At 40.3% G+C, this 21518-nt stretch overlaps 1 long non-coding RNA gene across 2 annotated transcripts; it reads right to left on the bottom strand.

The window, feature by feature from the left end:
• Positions 1-295: 295 nt before the first annotated feature.
• On the bottom strand, positions 296-19651 carry LOC143679591 (uncharacterized). 2 transcript variants are annotated; one of them, XR_013173859.1, is made up of 6 exons: positions 19543-19651; positions 8104-8233; positions 1668-1781; positions 1474-1562; positions 1230-1329; positions 296-586 (listed from the first exon to the last, which is right to left on the bottom strand). It is a non-coding gene; the product is annotated as an uncharacterized LOC143679591 (long non-coding RNA). The 2 variants fall into 2 exon arrangements; XR_013173860.1 differs by having other exon boundaries at positions 1479-1562.
• Positions 19652-21518: the final 1867 nt, after the last annotated feature.

Raw genomic sequence — 21518 nt, 5'->3', positions numbered from 1 at the left:
AGAATGACATTGTTCAAATTCTACAGGGACCGTCATTGTTTACCAACATACTGAGAAATGCAGCTTGGTATTTTGTAGGAACCATGCAGCAATTCGTTTGGAAACTATAATAATTGCAGTAGCAAATGATTCACCTCTGTCAAAGAGGGACCAGCATTTAACTCCATATGAATAAGGATATTACATCACCTGGTCCTGCAGTCAGTCTCAGAGCCAGCAACAAATCGTCGAATTTCCATGACTCACATTATAAGGAATCTTTATTTTAAGTATTCCATTAACAGAACACCTCAACTATGTTAAAAATCACAGGACGCTCAGTGGACACTTCAAAAACAAGAGAGATCAATGTCTCCCTGTTGTTCCTGGATAAAAATAGTCCAATGAATTATGGCAGGGGACAAAGAAAACGGTATTCATACCACACCAGCACTGCTGCTGTTGTGACAAAGCTAATGAAATAATAGGTAGCGGAACTATTAGAATTAATATAACAGTTCCCACTATATGGCAGCCATGCGACAAGGACTTTAAACGCTGTCTTAAGCCCCTGACGAATCCTGCAGAGTAGACACTGCTCTTCCCACTGTGTGGATGAAGGAAAGTAAAGATAACAAAGGTTAGCCAACCTGTCTGATTAATCCATAAAAGAGTATATCTGATTCCAAAGTCTTTATGCTTTATGCTAACATTTTCCAAAAGAGTAACATTTTGGGGAAACATTTCTTCAGGGAAAACGTTAAATATATTCTAAAAACACCATACCTTTCCATGGTACACAACCAGAAATAATAGGAAATTAGTCATCATAATGCTTTCTTGCACATTTCTCAAGGGAAAAACTGTTTTCGCCTGCAGACCAGTTTCATGAAAAAAAAGGCAGCTGTACCACACATAATGGATGTAGTTGAAAGTTTTATATTTTCCTATATATGTTTTGGTGATGGCTGCTCATTTATCATACATACAATCCCTGGTAAGCATATTCAAAAAAAGAAGGGGCAGTTTTAAGTTGTCTCTACAACTCCAAAAGAATCAGCCAAAAAATAGCAATCCACTCACTCGAGGAAAAGAAATCATTTTTGAACATGTCAAAAAAAGCCCCTCCCATTTACCAGAAAAATACAGTCTTAACTGTTGAACTAGATTGTTCACTTTTACATTCCCTGCATTACCCTCATGTGAAAATGAGGTGGAAATTTAAAAAACAAACCAATAATACTTCGTACCTCTCTTCTAAGGCCATAGTAGTTCCTCGTGTTTTAGGCAGTGGTGGTTTGGACAATGAAACATGGAGAGGACAAGCACTCGCATGCCAAAAATTAGGACCTATTGGGATAACAGGAAGTGAAAACAGATTCAGTGTTTCAGGGGAGAAATCAAACCCACCAAAGGGGAACCAGTGAGGAAAGAGGGCCCTGTAACCCAGCTCAGATTTTCAGTTCATGCCGACTCTGACTGTGATTTCATCACCTCACCATCTGATCCTTCTAGTTGGTTCTGATTTCCAATGGTAGGGAAACTCTCACTTAGTTCCAATGTCTGAGGACATGCCACCAGGACTGTTGTTAGAAAGATAAATAATTACTTGAAAATGACCAGGGAGCTAGAGATCTTCACAAGGGTTCGTAGTGATCTCAAAGGCAAGAGAAGGTTTCATTTCTTACCTTCAGCGATGAATTACCACCACAAAAATAGCTGGGGAAATTTCCTCCCATAACATCAGACCAATCAGCAGAGTTTTGAAAGAGCAAGTTACTTTGGTCTTCACTTCTCCTTCACTGAACCAAGAGAAAAAACAGAAGTATGAGGACTGGTGAACTTGCTTTTCTAGAGCGTAGAACCTGACTTCTCTGCCACTTTCTAAAGGCTTTTTGATTATTATGTCTTTTTTTTTTTAATGAGTCTGGCTCTGATAAGCCTGACTCTTTCACTTTCTTCCACCTGGTTCACTCGGTCCTTTCTCAAATTTAAGAAAAAATGTTACCGTCTGCAACTGATCCCCCAAGTTGTCCATGTCTCTTGCCTGCAAATACCCACCCACCCACAAACAGAGGAAAAACAAAGATAGCAAGAGGAACTCACATCCTGAAGGTGGCAAATATTTGTAATCACCTATCAAAATAATTGAAGATGTAGGTGAGAGATCTGACCCCATTAAAGCACATTGAGAGAGGATTTTTAAAATGATCATTCTAGCCACTCCTTTTATTCACGTTCTTTGTTTTTAAGCTCCAAAGAGATAAAATTCTAGGAGCGCTCATTCAGAGAAACATATCATGGGAAGTTACTGAGGTCTCACAGATCAACAGAACTTGCGAGAGTAATAGAGTGAGGAACTAGTTGTGCACCTAACCAGTCCTAACAGAAATGGAAAGGAGAAAACTATTTCTAAGGCCAAGGAGAATTAAAGAAAAAAATTACTTCTAAAAAAAAGAGAAAACAAAGAAATCCACAAAATAGATCTGCCTAATGAATGATTTTACTTATGTCAATAGTCAGTAGACATGACTGAATTAGAACAACAGAAATGATTCTGGGTAAAGAGAGGTCATAGTGAATGTTTGGATTGAATGACTCATTATTCCATGTGAATCCCTGCTGTCTGAAGCATTTCTCTGCCTGTGCTCACTGCTTGGCTGAATGAGAGCAAATTCTTCTATAGCTTTTACTATGTGCCTGTTTTCTTGCTAAACAATTCTTACTAATTCACTCTGATCATCCTCATGGCCTGTGATGGAGTAGATTCTTCCAGTGAATGAAAAAGAAAGGGAAAGAGAATTCCAAGGCTGGGGAAGTGGAGTGGTCAAGATGTGGACGGTGCAAAACACGAGGCATGTTTGAGGGACAGTGAGTGGATGAACATGGCTCTTGTCCAAGGTTCTCTGAAGCTGAGTTTGGAAATGGGCTTGGAAGTTAGATTCTGGGGGCTCCTCAATGCTGGGTCCAGTGGTACAAAACAGCTGAAGACCAGGGAGAGGCCTGATATCTTCCATGGGATGGAGCATGACATTTGAATTTCTCCGTTTCCTCACCATCAGTAATTAAAAAGTAATACTTACTATCATGGTCATGCCTGAGAAAATCATTATAAAGACAACAATTTTTATGTCCCGGATGTCTCATCCTATCAGAGGGACACACAGAGAGAAAACTTCCCATCTTTTACAGGAAGTCAGTCAATATGGCTACTGAGTATGCAGCCGGAAGCCCACACAACTCCCTCATAGGGCTCTCAGCCACCCCAGAACAGGGTGCCAGGGTGATGTGGAAAGGTAGAAAAGAGCCACCTCAGCCTTCATTGGGGGAGGGGTGGAGAAGGGCCTCGTACCACTGTGCCCTTCCGCACCAGTGCTTCCCAAGCTGATCCACAGCAGAAAGACCATGAAAGTTTCACAAAACTCAAGTGCCATTGCTGACCACAGAACAAGAGAGAAAGGGAATCCTATAAAACTCAATAGACTAACCTTTTCTCTCTAAGAAACAAGCAAAGTCATCGTTTTATAAAATGAATGCTTCCTAGAAAGTAAAATATCTAAGCTCTTGTTGGTGCTTCTTTTTACGAATTATTAGGTATAAAGTATTCTCAATATTAAAAATACTAAATGAAAAACCACACAGTTAATAAATAAATGCTTGAATGAGAGGTAAAAAATTAAACTAGATTAGTGTTTATTGTTCTTGTCAGTGTAGAAATAACTTCTGGAAGAGACAATTAAGGCAAGTTGGTTGAATAGAAAATAGTATGCGTACCACTGTAGCTTTTTCTTCCTCTTGGGCTGAGTTTAGTATAAACGAGTCAACTAGAGAAGGTTTTAACCAGATGCTTGTCTGGGTCACTAAACATTAATACCTACAGGATATAAGGAAAATACCTTGCCTCAATTTTAAGTAATTATCTTGCACTTACCTCATGTGTCTACTATCTTATTAAGCCTGCGTGAAATGTATAATCACAAAGCGGATGAGCTTGCTTTACCAGTGTCAGCGAGAATGTTTAACATCAAGTCCCATGAGCTCCTTGAGGGCAAAACCCCAAAGTCTTCATCTTTACACCCCTTTCCTAGCTCAGTGCCTGAAACAGGGCAGGCATCCCGCAGCTGATTATTGCGTCGGTCACAGATGAGCGGCCTAATCATGTCTACTTCAGTTTCATCTTGGAAGGGAAGGGTGCTCAGCTACCAGGTACCATTTCTTCTGGCCAGTGCTTCCATTCAGGTCCCCAATATCTCTCCTTCAGATCACCTTGTCACCTTCCTGATTGACCCCTGACCTCCAGTCTCAAGCCCTGGCAATTCCTACTCCACTCATACACCAGTGATGTTCCCATTACACCATCTGCTGAGGTCTTACCATTATCTTCAGAATAAAATGCAGATTCTTTTACAGACCTTGCAGACCTTTTCACAATTAGAGAACAATTTACAATAATAATACTTCGGCAGATAGCACATCAACCTGAAATCACAGGAGGTGTGAGGGTGTATGTAATAATCACACACACAAATCTTAATGGTGAATGAAAGGTGTGAGCAGCACTGAGAACAGATTGACTAGGTGCCTGATAACTGCCAAGTTGAACTACTTTGGGGGGCACCACTCATTGCAGCAAAAGAAAGGGAACAGAGAGAAGGGAGGCAGGTTACAAAAAGGCAAAGGCTGGCACTGCCACAGTTGGACCAGAACCGCTTTTCAGTAAAGTCTGTAGACTTGAAGGTCACAAGAGCTTATATACCACCAGACTCTGCTGCCTTCTTGACTTTACAGCTTCCAGCAATGACCATCCATTCCCAAATTCTGTGAGAGCATGACTACACCTCCAAAGACCCATTTGCTTGAACATGCATAGAAAATGCTGTGTTTTAGATACTGGTCTAAGCAAAGTTGATGTACAGCAGGCCTAACTTGACCCAAGCTGTGATCCCACCTCAGCTACCACACTTGCAGTTTTTCCTGCTCTGAGCAGATTGATGGTGGGTTTCTTGTGTACTCCTCTCTATTTATAACAATAGCAGGTTAGGGAGGTGTTTGGGTTTGTTAAACCTGCCAGAATGCAATATATCAGACATGGATTGGCTTTTATAAAGGGGATTTACTAAGTTACAATTCTAAGTCCATACAAGGCTCCATAAAGGGAATAAGACCCACACTGAATGGGTGGGGTTATATCTTCATCTAATCAAAAGGTCCCACCCACAATTGGGTGGGTCGCATCTTCATGGAAACAACCTGATCAAAAGGTCCCACCCAAACAATAAGTCTGCCGCCTCATGATTGGATTAGGGTTAAAGAACATGGTTTTTCTTAATGGTTTCAAACCAGCACAAGAGGGTACTTGAATTAGTATCCATTGCTCTGTAACAAATTGCCCCCAAATTTTGTGATCTAAAACAAGAGACATTTATTATCTCATAGTTTCTGTGGCTCAGGGATGGGCAGAAGCTTAGCTGGTGGTTCTGGCTCAGGGTGCCTCATGAGGTTGCAGTGAGGCCACTGGCCAGAACTGTGGTTGTCTGAAGGCTGGAGCCATGGAGGGGAAGACGTACTTTCAGAAAACCACAGGTCAACCAGAACAGCTTGAGTATATGGTGTGTGCCTGGTGGAAGGGGGATGATGTGGACGGATAGCAGGACCCAGAGCTAAAAAAATAGGTCTTCACCAGAGCATGATGCTATTTAAATGACAGACGCTGGCTGTCCCTCAAAAAGGCATGTCCAAGTAGTCCTAACCCCCAGTTAAGGAACATAACCTTATTTGGAAATAGAGTCTCTGAAGATATGATCAGTTAAGATGAGGTCATACTGGATTACCATGGGCCCTAATCCAGTGTGCCTGCCTCCTTATAGGACGAAGAGAGGAGGCAGCAGACGGAGATGGGGAGAAGGCCTCCTAAAGACAGAGGAGGCAGAGGTTGGAGGATGCATCTATGAGGCAAGACACAAAGGCTTGCAGGCAGTCATGAGAAGTTCAAGAGACAAGGAAAGATCCTCCCCTATAGGTTTCAGAGGTAGCCCAGCCCTGCTAACACCTGATTTCAGACTTCTGGCTTCCAGAACTGCCAGGTAATACCTTTCTGTCATTTTGAGCTCTTGTTTGTGGTACTTTATTTCAGTAGCCCAGAAAACTAAAACATGGTACCTATGAAGGACTAAGTATGGATTAAACAGGGGAAAAATGGGAGATAGGAGACAAGTGCAGGGTTTCTAAAGATGATCCATGGATCCCTGTAGGGACATGTGTCCAAAGCAGGGGCGAGGAAGGCAGCATTTGATTCATGCTCAAAGGACAAGATGTTGAGGGTGAGGGAGAGAGGATAACATTATCAATATACGGCCCCATTGGATCGTACCGTAGAGGCCTAGCAGTTTCTTCAAGTGCTTGGTCAGGGAAATTGCTTCTAAGGCCTGGCCTTTCTGCTCGTCCTGCACCTAAGGCAAGGAGTTGCAGACATGTCCCCACCTGCTCCCTAAAACCCTATGGCCATGAGGCCCCATATCATACAAGTAGGTATCTAGTGAGTTCTCAAAGCATTTTTTCAAAAAGTCTTCATCAAAGTACATTTGTCTATGAAGGAAACAATTTAAAATTAGTTAAGTCTGTATTTAATTTGAACCCTGTTGGGAAACATGGAATTTTCCATGGAGAATCAGTGCTGTCACTGGGAAATGATAAACTGGATCAGCAGACTTAACTCCTGCATTTTGAAAAAACAGAACTGCTATGCTCAGAGAGACAGCAGCTTCCCCAGCCAGTGCTAGGAGCCCAAGAACTTGATTAAACAATCAATCTGTAAATGTCATCTCCATCACCACCATTCCTCCTGGCCCAACTCCCCCCTCTATCCCTCACCCCAGCTCCAGACTACTCTTTCCCACTTCAGGGTCACCTTCCAAGTTGGCATTCCCCTTTCTGTTCATATGAGAATATTTGGGATGTAAAGAGCTCTTTGCCCCATTTCACATGGGCTCCCAAGACTGGCCAGGGCATTCTCCAAGATTTTTTTGTCTTCTAAATAAGCACAGCAAGGAGCACAGGCACCAGCGAACATAGAGACCACATGGCACCATCAAATCTTGCTAACACGAGAGACCAAAATAATCACAGCACACTGGTCATAATAGAAGGCATCATGAAATATAATGGGCAGTCAAGCTGTGACTTTGCCTAAATTAAAACCTGCCCCAAACAGATAAATCTTCCTATAAGTGGAGTCCTTCTTTTGCCAAAAGGAAAAGGTATTTTTTGCTAATAAAATTTTGGCCATGAAAAAGGGCTTGTTTTTCAAGTTTTTTTTCGAGCTATTACTTTGTTCTTGGCATATGTGAGCAGATCAGTATGAATATAGACTTATCAACATAGATCAATAGGATCCTATGAAAACAGATGAATTTGCAAATGTAGTTCTATGACTATATATGAAGCATATGAATAGATAGAAATATATGACTATCTAAATCATATGAATACAGACTTAAAAGTTGATGAATTTGGAGGAAATGTTTCCTATGTTGGAGAATATACTTTATAGTAACTAGGAGGGGGTTGACAAATTCCTGTGTTCTGCCACCCAGGGCCATTCCCAATTCCAAATGCTGTTGCAGGGGTCAGGCCATCAAGATCCTCATTCAAGACCACTCTTCTGTCAGCCAGTATGGGAAACTGGCAACACCTCCCAGGACCAACCAGGCGATTGTGGTTTGGGATTCAGATGATTTAGCAGATAACTCTGAGTCAAGGCTACACAAAATGGGCCCAGCTTTCCCATGAAGACATAAAACTAATGTCCTGGCTTCCTGTGATTATGAAAGATCCCTCACAGTACAATTCGACCCAGGAAATTTCCCAGGTGATTTTAGTTGGATGCAAGTTTGCCCCTCTCTTCCAGGCCTCGATTGTTTTGGAATGTTGCTATGCATTATGAAACAGCTGTCCCATTTCATCCAAGAGGTGGCTGGATTTCAATGGCGGGTGAAGTCATTCCTGTTGATTTGTGCAGTTGCAAAGAGTTTCGGAACCCTTTGGCATGCAAGGCATCTTATGATACATCATTAGTTATTTCTAACAATAGTCAGAGAGAAATGAGGCTCTCTCACACATACACACACTTTGAAAGGTGATAGTCAGCTAGGACAACTCTGATGGATTCTCTCTTTTATCCAGTTGATTGGAGCACAGCTGAGAATCCCACTTTAATGGTGAAACAAATCTTAAGGTAATTTCATGGAATGCGTATCTGATGAGGCAAGACAAAAAAAAAAAACTCAAAAAGAGTAAAACTGAACAATCATCTACATATTTAGTTGCCTGGAACAATGAGCCAGCATACTAGAGAAAATTTTTGTATTTAGTTCAGGCACATGGCTAGTGCAGTAAACATGGGCCAGGAAGGCCAAGCAATTGTGAAAATCAAATCATTTTTCTCAGAACGCTGACCAAAAAAATATTGCTAAATTGGCATATTAGTACAAACCAAAAGCCATGTGTTGCTTAATCATATATCATAGTTTTATTTGCCCATTTCTTCAGAGGGGATAAAATTACTTCATAGGCACCAGTCCTAGGTTTTATTAAAATCATTCTACAAATAGAATAACTAAAGCAAAGAGAAATTGAGAAATTTACTCATTATCCTGGCCAGGTCCTAGCAAACCTAGGGCACAAATCTTTCTCCTCCCTTTCCATCCACTTGTTCCCTTAAGGGAGTACACCCTCAGGCAAAACATCTACTTAGCCTTATTTTGAATACATTCTCAGTTTATATCAATTTAAAATTTCTTTATGAAATTTTTAAAAAAAGAAGAAAAAAACAAGCTAAAAAAAAAGGCATATTATGCCAGAACGTTTGATGAAATGCAAGTGGAATTATCCATAGAACTAAATTAAAACCTGCATTACAAAAAGGAACTTTACTTAAATGTTAGATTAAATCACTTAACCTCCCATTGAGTCTTTTTACCTGTGTCTAAATGCCCCCAATTTAGGATTTTCATGGACTTCTTAAGCCTGAAGCTATTTCCTTTAAAAGCATAAATGTGCAAAGCCTTTCTTCAATAAAGTCTCAAAAGCACACTTCTGAAAACCTTCAAAATCAAGAAGAGACACGTATTTTTAAGGCTACCCCATTGTTGGGGGTTATGTTCGGATCCCATTTACAAGGGCAAACATCAGCAAAGGAAGGCATTGCGCCAAAACACATCCGTTCACAAAACATTTTCTATTTCAATTAAAAACTGGTTAGTTTTGCAAACATCTGATATGCTCCTTTCTTATCTCATCAGTATATCTCTTACCCTCCTTCACAACTCTAAGAGCTGCAATCTGAGAGTTCGCAAACTAAAAATAGGGTTTGCACCAACATGCAAACTTTGTATTTGCTTAGCAAACATCAAAGGGTGAAAAATGTGTTGTCACTCCCTGACCTTACATGAAGGTTGAATATAAAGTAACAGCCTTAGTCACCCTTTTTAATGACAGCACTCCAGCAATTTATCCCCTGACCAATAGTCTTTCCTTTTCAGCCTGTTGCTTTGCAGGAGGTTTTCACTCAACAAATATTTATTGTTTCATTATCTAAACAACATGGGAAGCCTGGTCTCAGAAAGGGGGAGGGAAATGGAATTTAGAAAACCAGGTTCAATGTTGGCTTGCTGTTGGCTAACTATGTGGCCTTGGGCTTGGCACTTAACATTTCTGACCTTCAGCCTGTTAAGAGAAGGAGCAGATGATTTTAACCATCCCTTCCTAAGAGCCTAGGATTCAAATGCAGTGAGCCCAAAGCATCTTTGTTTTCTGAGAGGTAGAAGTACTAGCACCCTTCCCATCAGCACTGTTTCCCGATGGCCTCATTTAGTGTTCTCCAAAACTCGCACTCCCCTCTGCCAAACGGTTTGTCATTTCTTGTGTTTGTGCAAACCTCTGTACTCTCTCTGCTTGGATTTTCTTTTCCCACCTCGGCTGACTTCTGCTTTCCCGCAGGACTCGGCTCAGCCGTCATTCCTGTGGGGTGTCCTGGCCACCTGCACCTGTGTTCTCCTGGAACCACGTGTTTCCCTGTTGTGGATCAATGGCTACCACACAAAGGACCACCCATCCCCACTGAGTCTGGGCCCTACTGGGCTGACACAGTAACTGACCCTGCTTTGGGACAAGGGTGCCTACAGGTAATGTTAAGAGCTCTCACCTACTTAGCGCCTTGTCATCGTTAACTCCCAGCCACCTTATGGGGGAGGTATAATTGTGAACATACTAGACAAGGGAACTGAAGCAAAATGAAGTTAAATAGCTTGCCCAAGATTTGCACAATTAATAAGTGACAGCTAGAATCTGAATTCAGAAGCGATCTTCGAAAGATGGGCCCACTGTTTTATTTGCTTCCTACTCTCCCTGTTGGTGAGGGAGGGATTCCTGCCCCAGAGTTATGGGGAGGGCCAAACACAGGACCCTGACCCTGCACAGAGGAGATCACAGCAGTTGATTAGTCGCATGTACTCACAGCCTGGAGGAGGTGATAACACAGGCCACACAGGGCCACATGGGGGGTCAGACTCAGGAGCAGAGTGAACCAGCAGGGACTGTGGGAGGCAGACTTTGTAGTAACAAGAGGGAGGGGTGTCCCCTGGTTCCCATGGGAGGATGATTGGCTTGGTTGAGTCATTATGTGGGCTGGCAGGGAACTGAAGTCCAGTATGGGAGAATGAGTGGGAACCTCATGTGGTTCCTGTGAGGAGGAGGGAGGGTTGCTTAACTAAGGGACCTCATCTGGTGGGGCAGCAGGGGAGGGGAGCTTGTGGTTAGGCTGTTTGCAGCCCTCACAGCTTTACCAGATGCTAAGGCAGCACTTGATTTTGGATCTTAACTTTAAATGATTTTTTGTTTGTTCATTTTTTTAGGTGCATGGTCTGGGAATTGAACCCGGGTCTCCCACATGGAAAGCAAGCATTCTACCACTGAACACACCCATGCGCCCTGATTCTTAATTTTAGAGCTTACAACACGCTCATACCATCTACTGCCCCTCGCACAGACCTTCAGTTTGTGTCGTTGTTCCCGTACACCTCTGACTGCACCCAGACTGTCATTAGTCCAGGGCCATTTGGCCAGCACAACTGGTCCACACCTGTGCACTGGGGTAATGCATTATCACCTTCAGATTTAAAAAAGGGCCTGAGCCATCTTTGCCTCCACCAGTATGTTGCACATGATAGACATTAAGTGACAATTTACTGAATGAATAAAGGTATGAATGAAACTTTGGTGTTGTTTAATTGTGCATGTGATATGTTGGAGGCGAAAGACTAGTCCTGAAGAGAGAATAAAATTGACAGAGAGAGGGGTGCGAGAGTAGTTCATTGAAAGAATTCTCAATTCTCAGTCTCCTGCCATGCAGGAAACCAAAAAACAAACAAACAAGCAAAACAAAGAAACAAAAATTCAACAAATGGTACTGCAATAATGGGATGCTCACACGGAAAAATAATGAAATATGACTGTACCATACAGCATACAAAAAAAATGACAGTGTGAATGCAACATATTCTACACAAAAATATATATGTATGTATATGTTTATACACCCATACATATATATGGTTTTCTAAAGCTATTGACATCAGAATACATTGAAAATAAATCCACATTAACAGAATCAGAAATAAAACATTCAAATTGAATACTTGATAGGATGCTGCATAGAAAAGAGATTTATAGAATCAGGACTGCATTTATCTTGGGAGTTTCTGCCATGGGGTTATCACCGACCTTCAGAAAATATGAGGAACATTCAGTGGCAGAATTCAGTTCTTGGGACTTAAATTCATTGTTTCCAGAAAATTTATTTATCTGCTATTGTCCAATTCGCTGTTATGACTTACATTCAAACACAGCTCTCTTGTGACTAAGCATGCTTTCAGAATTCCAAATTCTTTTAGTTTTTCTATCCATATATTTTTCTCTTCTTTTTTAAGTAGTGCTTTGTTTTCCCCTGAGTCAGCTGTATTCCTCCATTTTCTTTTTCCCTCAGGTCAACCCAATGACATTTTTTGGAAATTCTTAGTAGGAATCAAAGAAAATTCTTTACTTATACATAATTCATTTCTATCCTCTCCTTCTATATATACTCTCTCTGTCTCCCTCATGTAACAACTATGCTTGCAGGCAGGGATACCTTTATGAATTATCGTAATGATGGATTCACTCCACCAAATCATCGCTAAATAGATAAGCTCTTTTTAAAACTCAGTGTTAGAGGGCAAGCCACGGTGGCTCAGCAGGCAGAGTTCTTGCCTGCCATGCCAGAGACCTGAGTTCAATTCCCAGTGCCTGCCCATGCAAAAAAAAAAGTCAGTGTCAGAGGTATTTGCCTGTAAAACAAGATTTGCCATGAGTTCACTATTCATAAAGCTGGGTGATAGGTCCATAGAGGTCCATTAATCTATTTGCTTTAGTTTTGTAATACTTGAAATTTCTCCATAATGAAATGTTACAAATAAAAGTCTCCAGTAACAATAATAAAAACCTGTGCAGAAAACAAAAGGCATAGATAATCTCCGAGTGCCCCTCATATTGAAATGAAAATTTTCCTGGTTTGATCTCAGAGGTTTCATTTAGGTGCTAGCACTGGATACTTTGTCTGATTATGATAGGTGGATTTCCTTCAGACATTTTTCTGTAAAAACATGTTGTGCATGTTTAAGTCAATGCAAAATTCCACGATGGCTGCTTTCCAAGCCAAGCAGCCAAGAGACAGACGGCAAGTCAGAAAGACTCAGCAGCTGACATGGAAGAGCCCAGTTGGTTGTAACTGCGACAAGGCTAATGAGAGAAAGTTAGCAGACCCAGTGGGGCTGTTTTCACCCGCTGCTGGACTCTGATTTGTGACCTGACTCTGGAAAGGATTACAGACCCCTAGTCTAAATACTGATTTATACACAGTATCCATTTGGAGGAGTCTCCTCTATTTTTAGTAAGTCTCCTTTAAATGAAGTAGTCATAGTATAATAATAAGTTGCATTTCACCAAAAATATTCTGGCCCATGGGATCTACCATAAACTCACTTCAATAATGAGATAATAAGATAACTGGGGAGAGCATGAGAACATAGATCTGTTGTCAAACAGAGTCAATATGATATTAGTGAAACAATTGTTAGATGGCAAGTTAAAGACTTTAATGTTTTCTTTGGTTGTCCTTTCTTACCACTTAAGCCTGGGCAAAGCTCAGAAAAATAACAGCCATATGAGTGCAAGTCATTTGGGAGGAAACCTAAAAACTATTCCAGGAATCAGGATTGGCTTAACACACCTCCCATTAGTGTTATTCAGCATTTATCATACTTAGTCATGAAGATTTTCCTTTCCTGTATCAATGCCAGAAATAAAAAGTGATTGCAATGGCTCTGCCCCAGGATTGTCCATCCAGCCAGTGGGCACTGAAGGGTATGTACCAGCTGCTAAATCTTTGCTTCCACGCTGGCTGGTACAAAACCACTCATCCTAGACCGCAGAGTGATATCCTGTTGTCCTGCTCACTTGAGCCCTCCTCTGGGATCCCAAGTCTCTGGGAAGGGGCCTCCCGAGAATTTAGCCCAGCATCCACACCAACCAGTTGGAGATTATTGATGCCATACTGGTTGACAAATATTTTACCTTTTACCTTGGGCTAGACTTAAGCTACTGTCCTCAGAGGTTCTAGTTCTGCATATTCAGGCAGCATAAGCAACTCCCCCACTGGGCAAAGGTGATGTCAGAGTAAGATTTTCCAGGAGACAAAGCTGCCCAAAGAGAAAATTGGCCAGTTGAAGCAAGACTCCAGCTCCATGCTGATAGCTACTTCAGTTCCTTTCCACAGTCTGCAATCCTACATGTCCTCACCATCTGCCATTACCCTTCATTCTACAGAGTGAGTCCTCCTAAGAAATTCCTCCAAATTCCAATAAACTCGGTCTACTCTAGTGGATATGTTTGACCCTTCACACATAATTCTGACAAGTGCCAAGGATAATAATGAAATGTCTGGGGTTTTATAACACAATTTTATTGAGATATATTTACATACCATATAATCATCTAACTAGCTCTGAGTCTCAGGTGTCACACATATACCCGAAGTTCCAGGGAACAACCAGCTTATACGCAAAGAGCTCTGCATCTCAGAATTTAGAAATAACACATTTCAAGAATAGAGGTGACTGCTGTAAGAACTTAAAATATAGGAGCCTTGGGTGGTGCAACAGTGACTCAGTGGTAGAATTCTCATTTGCCAAACCACAGACCAGAGTTCAATTCCTGGAACCTGCTCATACAAAAATAAATAAATAAATAAATAAATTATATATAGGGGGGGGGGGGGAGATGAGCCTTTATAATAGGCTTTCCCCTGATAAGCTATGCTCTCAGATTCCGTTCTCAGAGTTTTCACATTATAATTAGTCCATATTAGTGAAGCATTATGATATTTGTCTTTTCTTTTCTGGCTTATTTCTCTCAACATACTGTCCTGGAGTTCCATTCACCTAGTTGCCTGTCTCACAAATTCTTTCCTTCTTGCAGTCTGCTCAATATTCCATTGTATGTATACATCCCAGTTCAACCTTCTGTTCATTAGTCAATGTACCCTTAGGCCACCTCCAACCATTGCAAATCTTGAAAACTGCCACCATAAACACCAGTATTTAAATGTCCATTCATGTCCTGCTTTCCATTCTTTCAAGTATATACCTAATAATGGAGTTGCAGTGTTATATGTCAACCATATGCTTAGCCTTCCGGGGAACCACCACACTGCCCTCCAGAGGGGCTGTACCATTCTACTTCCCTACCAATAGTGAATAGGTACATCTCTCTCTCCACCTCTTCCCCAGCACTTGTATCTTTCTATTTATTTTTATGCAGTTTTATTCACATACCATACAACCCATCCTAACTAAACAAAAATGGTTCCCAGTATTATCACATAGTTATGCATTCACCACCACATTCTAAATGAGCACATTTCCATTTCTTCTGCAAAGAAAGAAGAGGAGGAAAAAAGGAAAATTAAAAAGAAGATACATCAACACCAAGAATCCCATACCCCTCCCTTATATACCTCTCTTATTGACTTTTATCTTTGATATATTGCTATTATTACATTTAATGGAAGCATATTGTAATTTTAATGTTAACTGTAGATACTTGTTTAAACTGATTGTATTTTTCCATATATCATTCTATTTTCATGTGATCTGCCTGGAAAATGATCCATGTGCACTTGAGAAAAATGTGTGTCCTGCTGTTGTGAGGTGTAGTGTTCTGTAAATAGCCAAGTCTCATTCATTTATCATACTACTGAAAATCTGTTTCCGTATAATCTTCTTTCTAAATGTTCTATCCATTGATGAAAGGCAGGTATTGAATTGTCCAAAGATTATTGTAGAGGTGTCTAATTCTCACTTCAATGTCATCAGTGTGTACCTTATGTATTTCTGGGCACTCTGGCTTGGTGTGAAAATATTTAAGATTGTTATGTCTTCTTGATAAATTGTTCCTTTTATTAATACATAGTATATTTTTTGTCCCTTTTCCTTCACATTTAAAGTCTAATTTATCAGATATTAGTATAACTACCTCTGCTCTTTTCTGGTTGTTGTTTGCATGAAATACTTTTTTCCAACCTTTCACTTTCAACCTATTTTTGTCCTTGGGTCTAAAGTTAGTCTCTTAGTAGACAGTATATAAATAGGTCCTGTTGTTTAAATCCATTCAGCCAACCTATGTCTGTTGATTGGGGATTTTAATCCATTAATATTTAATGCTATTATTGTACTTCCTTCCACCATTTTTTCTTTGGGGTTTTATATGTCATGTCTTATTTTTTTATGTTTTTTTTTTTTTTACTTTTTTTACTCTTTTTTCACTCTTACTGATAATCTTCATTTCTACACTCTTCTCCAAACCTCTCTCTCCTGTCTTTTCCTTTCTTCCCATAGTGCTCCCTTTAGTATATCTTGTAGAACAGTCTCTTATTCACAAACTGTGTTAGTGTCTATTTTTCTGAAAATATTTTAAACTCTCCCTCATTTTTGAAGGATAGTTTTGCCAGATACAGAATTCTTGGATGACAGTTTTTGTCCTTCAGTATCTTAAGTATATCATACCTCTGCTTTCTTACCTCCATGATTTCTGCTGAGAAATCCACATATAGTCTTATTGAGCTTCCCTTGTATGTGATGGATTGCTTTTCTTTTGCTGCTTTCATAATTCTCTCTTTGTTTATGACATTTGACTATCAGATTAACAAGTGTCTTGGGGTAGTTCTATTTGCATCTATTCTGTTTGGGGGTATGCTGCACTTCTTGGATCTGTAATTTTATGTCTTTCAAAGAGATGGGAAATTTTTAGTGATTATTTCCTCCATTATTTTTTCTGCCCCTTTTCCCTTCTCTTCCCCTCTGGGACACCCATAGCTTGTACATTTGTGCACCTCATATTGTCATTCCCTGAGACTCATATTTTTCATTGTTTTCCCTATCTGTTCACTTGTGTGTACGATTTCAGATGTTCTGTTCCCTAGTTTATTAATCCTTTCCTCTGCCTCTTCAAATCTGCTGTTGTAAGTCTCCATTGTGTTTTCAGCTCTTCTATTGTGCTTCCCATTCTCATATGGCATTCCCAATGCCATATGTTCTGGCATTATTTTTTCAAGATTTTATTTCTGCTTTATGATTGCCCAATATCTTCTTTATATCCTTCATCTCTTTTGCCAAATCTTCATCCAGTGCCTTGATTTGATTTTTTATTTGTTTTAGCATGGTTTGTTTGAACATCTTTGATTAGTTGTTTCAACTCCTGTATCTTGTTTGAAGCATTAGTTTGTCCCTTTGACTGGGTAACATGTCTGTTTTTTTCCTTTTGTGACTCATAAATTTTTACTGGCATCTAGGCAACTGATTTCCTGGATTATTTTATTCTGGAGGCTGTTTTCTCTCTTTCACTTAGGTTTTTTATTGGCTGGCTGTGTTCTCTATCTGTTTATTTGGCCTTCAGTCCCATTTATCCTAGACCTGTAGCATAGCTTCTGTTTAACTGATCAGAACTTTTTGGCTCTTGTTTTTCTGTTCTTGCCCTGCCTATATGGAACCTGTTTCTGGTTCTAGTCCTGTCTATATGAAACTTTTTCCCCAGGCCTGTTGGGCCAAGGTTTTAGGAGGAGGGTGTAATCAGTGTCAAGTTTCCCTGAAAATGAGATCCAGAATGTTATCAGACTTTCCTGTGAAGCCTCTAGACTCTATGTTTTTCCTATCCTACACAGTAGGCAGTGCTTGTCAGCCTGCAGCTCCCCAGTGGCATCAAGTGGGGTGGAGCATTTAATTCTCAGTAGAAGCTGTCCCTATCAGGGGCATGGTTGAGACAGAGGCTGAGATAGTTGGCATGCTTCAGCTGTTTTTGTTTTCCAGGACCTAGGGTCTGAATTCTCTGAATGTAAGCCACCATTTGAGTTGGGCCTCACCTTCCTTTTCATGGGGAAGATACATCTCTTATGGAATTATCTCCTTCACTTGACTAGTTACTTGGTTTCTCAGACATATCTTAACTCAACCCTTTCCTGGGTCAGTGTTGATAATTGAAAATGACTAAGGCTTTCTCTAATGAGCTACTTAGAATAATTTTAAAAAATAAGAAATCCCTTATCAGGAGGCAGCCCCTAGTCCCCAAGGTTTGCCAGTCAAGAGCTAGAGTTGGTACCTTGCTCTATGTGCCCCTTTTCTTGGGACACAGCCCTTTTCCAATATTCTGAGCTTGGCCAACTCCAAAAAAAAGCTTCTGATTTTGTTTGTTTGTTTTTCCCTCATCAACCCTGCCTCCTCTCTGCTGGGAGAAACTTCCAGGTTCTTTTTCTGCTTTCTCTGGGTTTATCTGTGCTCAGAGTTTGTATTCACAGTCCACAAATGTTAAATAAAACCACAGTTGGTGCTTGGTTGAGGTACCTTCCCTTGCTCCTAGTAGAGACTGCTTCTTTTCCCCACAACAGCCTGCCATGCCAAGGGGGGAGAAGCACCTGATCCCAAAGGTTGGAAGCTTCACTTACAGTTCTGCACTGTGATCTTGGCCCTTCCACCTATTCCAGACTGGTGTACAATTGTTTCTGGTCACAGATGTTCCCCCAAACAGTTGCTCCTGGTTATTTACTAGCTGCTCTAGAGGACTAATTAAATTTCACACCTCCCTACACCACCATCTTGCCATGCCTCCTGGGTGTTATTAAATGTAGAAACTAATTAGGTGTCCTTATTGCAATATTCCTAAGAACCTGCAGTGATAGCCTGGTGCCAAGATGGTCACTAGGGCTCAGCATTAGCCAGAGAGTCAAATAGAGAAGGGAAGGCAAAAGAAGGTGAGGCAAATCCAAAATCAGATGCTAAAATGGCAATGACCCATTGTGTCCCATGAGAGGGAAACAAGAGAAACCACAGGGTGCATTAAATGAGGGATAGGAAATAGTGGACACAAGCTATAGTCTGGTTCTCCCCTGATTTTGCATCCCCATACCATGGACAAAGAAAACTAACATTTAACCCAGCCATTCCCAAGGCATCATTAATCCATCGTACCCAGTCTTGGAAGAACATCTGCAAGAAGGGGTTTCAGTGTCTCTGGCACCAACTATGTGACAATGCAACCATCACATATCCTGTTCAGGACCAAAAAAAAAAAATGCAACACTCTGGCCTCAATCACTTGGAGCTTGCTATCTCCATTTTGCCACATTGTATTTTGAGAAACTGGATTCTAAAGTGCATTCTCTTTCCTTAACATATTAAAGAAAATGATATTAGTCTCAAACACTCATAAAAATAAAGATGTAACAGTAAACCTTTACAATTTTAAGTAAAATTATTCTCAAGATTCTATAAAATGAGAAAATATGCATACCTATTGACAATATTCTATGTCAATACCTGATTCCAATACTCTATGAAGTATACTTCTGGGAAGAAAAGCACTGTAAGTTTGACATACAACCACTACGTGAAATGTTAGAAATAAAAAAATTTTACAAAAATTTTTGCTTGGTTTATGGCATTTTTAAAATAAGAAACTGGTGATAATTTTGGAAGTAGAAAGCTTAAAATGAACCAATGTAGACTTGTGGGTTTTATTTATTAATATACCTCTTAGAACAAACAGTGTATTCAAAATCATTGATTTGATCTAAGTAGCCTATAGTTTCATAATAGAGAGATGATTGATACAAGTGCTTACAGAAGCTGATGACAATTTGCTGATGGTTCTTGTTCTAATTATGCATAAGAGTTAACCATAAGTTTTTCTCCTTGTTCAATTACCTTCTTATTTTCATCAAAGTTAACATATTCTGATATATAATTGTAGGCAACAATGGTTCCTGAGGGCATATATACTGCCTTAACTTTATTGACGGCTGTCAGAGATCCTCACACTTTATTAAACATATAGAAACATAGTTGGTTATTAGAAAATAATTTTAAATGGAGCTAGAAAACAGCTCTTATAGCAAATCCTACTACCGTATTATTGATTACTTACACATGCTGCCTTGACAGAAATGATAAGAAAAATGAATATTAATTACACAACCTCACAATGGTAGTGGTGATGCCACCACTAGCCTTTTAACAGCAATGCACAGAGCTCACCAAATAATCCAGGCTTGAGGAAGTATTGTTGACATCATTACAAATGTTCTGTGATGTAGGCAGTAAGGTCACATAAAGATGTATCACACTCCCTCAGTCAGGGCTACACCATTTACAAAGGTTGATTCCAGTTGACTAAGCCACAGGATATGGAGCAAATAACAAAACACAATGCAAACAAATTGACCAAAATTTGGGTTTTCCCATGAAGATGTCAACAGAATATAGAGAACTGATCCTCTTTAATGCTCCCTGTCAGTGTATGGACAGGTTCCAGGGCAGAAATGGGTATAAACTCACAAAAGTGACTGTGTCGCTGGCTATGTCTAACTTAGGTAGGCAGAGAGCACTTCTCACTTAGAGAAGTTGCAAAACCAAGGCACTGTCTTTTAAAATGTGTGTGGTACTTGAGGTCTCTATGGGGGGCAGTAATCTCTAGCCTCTAGTCAAATGTTGCCAGAAACATGAGCCTAAAAGAGCAGCACAGCCTTTATGGCTGTGCCTTTCCATCAAAGAAGTTGGCCTTGCGATGACAGATGCAGAGATTGCAGTGCTGCAACTGCAAGCAAATGAATGCTAAGGCTTGTGTAAAATCACCAGAAGCTGGAAAAGGCAAAGAAGTAGTCTCCTCAAAGGGAGCCCTGCTGACACCTTAATTTCAGACTTCCAGCCTCCAGATCTGTCAGACAATAAATGCCAGTTGTTTTAAGCCACCCAGTTTGTGGTAATTTGTTGTTGCAGCCCTAGGAAGCTAAGACAGTGACACTAATAAAGTGATTGAAAACTCAAAGAGGAATAGGCAGAACAGCCAGTGAGCCCAGAGCTCTGTCAGCTGTGCCCCATGTGCCTCCAGAACTAATTGATTCACCAAGACTTTCAACTCAAATTAATGCCCTGGTAGCTGTCCCCAAAGAAAGCAGCTTCTAGAGAGTTCAAATCATGCCCCATAGCCTATTAGTAGGCAATAAAATCAATTTAGTGCCCATAGGCTACATTTTTTTCAATGCACTAGAATAGAGTAAGAACAGAATGAAATAGGAAATAGAATATTATGTGGTAAGTGCAAGTTTTGCATTTGCAAGATGTCTTAGTTTGCCAGGACTGTTACAGCAAATCCACACTATGGGCTGGCTTAAACAACAAGGGTTTGTTGTCTCGTGGTATATGACATCAAGGTATTGGCTGTCATTCAGCATGAAATCTTAAAATGATTCAACAAAAATTTCACTATTGGAAACCAAAAAGAAGTTTCTGTCCATAACTCAGTGAAACAATACTTTAAGAATTATCTGGAACAAAAAAAGGCTACTGGGTAGAATGACCATCCTGGACAATTCTAGTGACTGACACTAAAATTATTCCCCATTGAGAAAATGAGAAAAAAAATGCCTTTAATCATGAGCAGTAAAGTTGTAGGGATTTCCAGAGACAGGACATGGAATTGAAGATACACTGATTTAGCTGTAAACTCAAATACGATCCACCCAAAATACTACATTTTGTTTAAGGGTTTGTAACCATAGTTCTTCCATATCTTGGTCATGCTCGAGCCTGGTTCAAAAAATAAGTCAAACTTCTGACAATCCTGGGCAAGTCTGCAAAAACCCATATGCAAAGTAATGAATAAACCATTCGGTGGTGTGATTCATTGAATTATATACCCCCAACAAAGAAATGTTCTTAATCCGTGTTCCTTTGGTGTGAACCAAGAGGAAAATGCTATTTTTAATTAAGTTGTGGCCAACTGAAGTAAGGTAGGTCTTCTTAAAACTCGTAAATCATAGAAAGCCACAGAAAAGAAGCAAGGAATCAGAAGCCAGAAGGCAGCAGAAAAGAAGAACAGACACAGGAAAGCTAGCTCACCAG

Source organism: Tamandua tetradactyla, chromosome 4, assembly GCF_023851605.1.
Source record: "Tamandua tetradactyla isolate mTamTet1 chromosome 4, mTamTet1.pri, whole genome shotgun sequence".
NCBI classification, from domain to species: Eukaryota; Metazoa; Chordata; class Mammalia; order Pilosa; family Myrmecophagidae; genus Tamandua; species Tamandua tetradactyla.
Note: the sequence above shows the minus strand (reverse complement) of the source record. Positions and strands in the feature narration are given on the sequence as shown.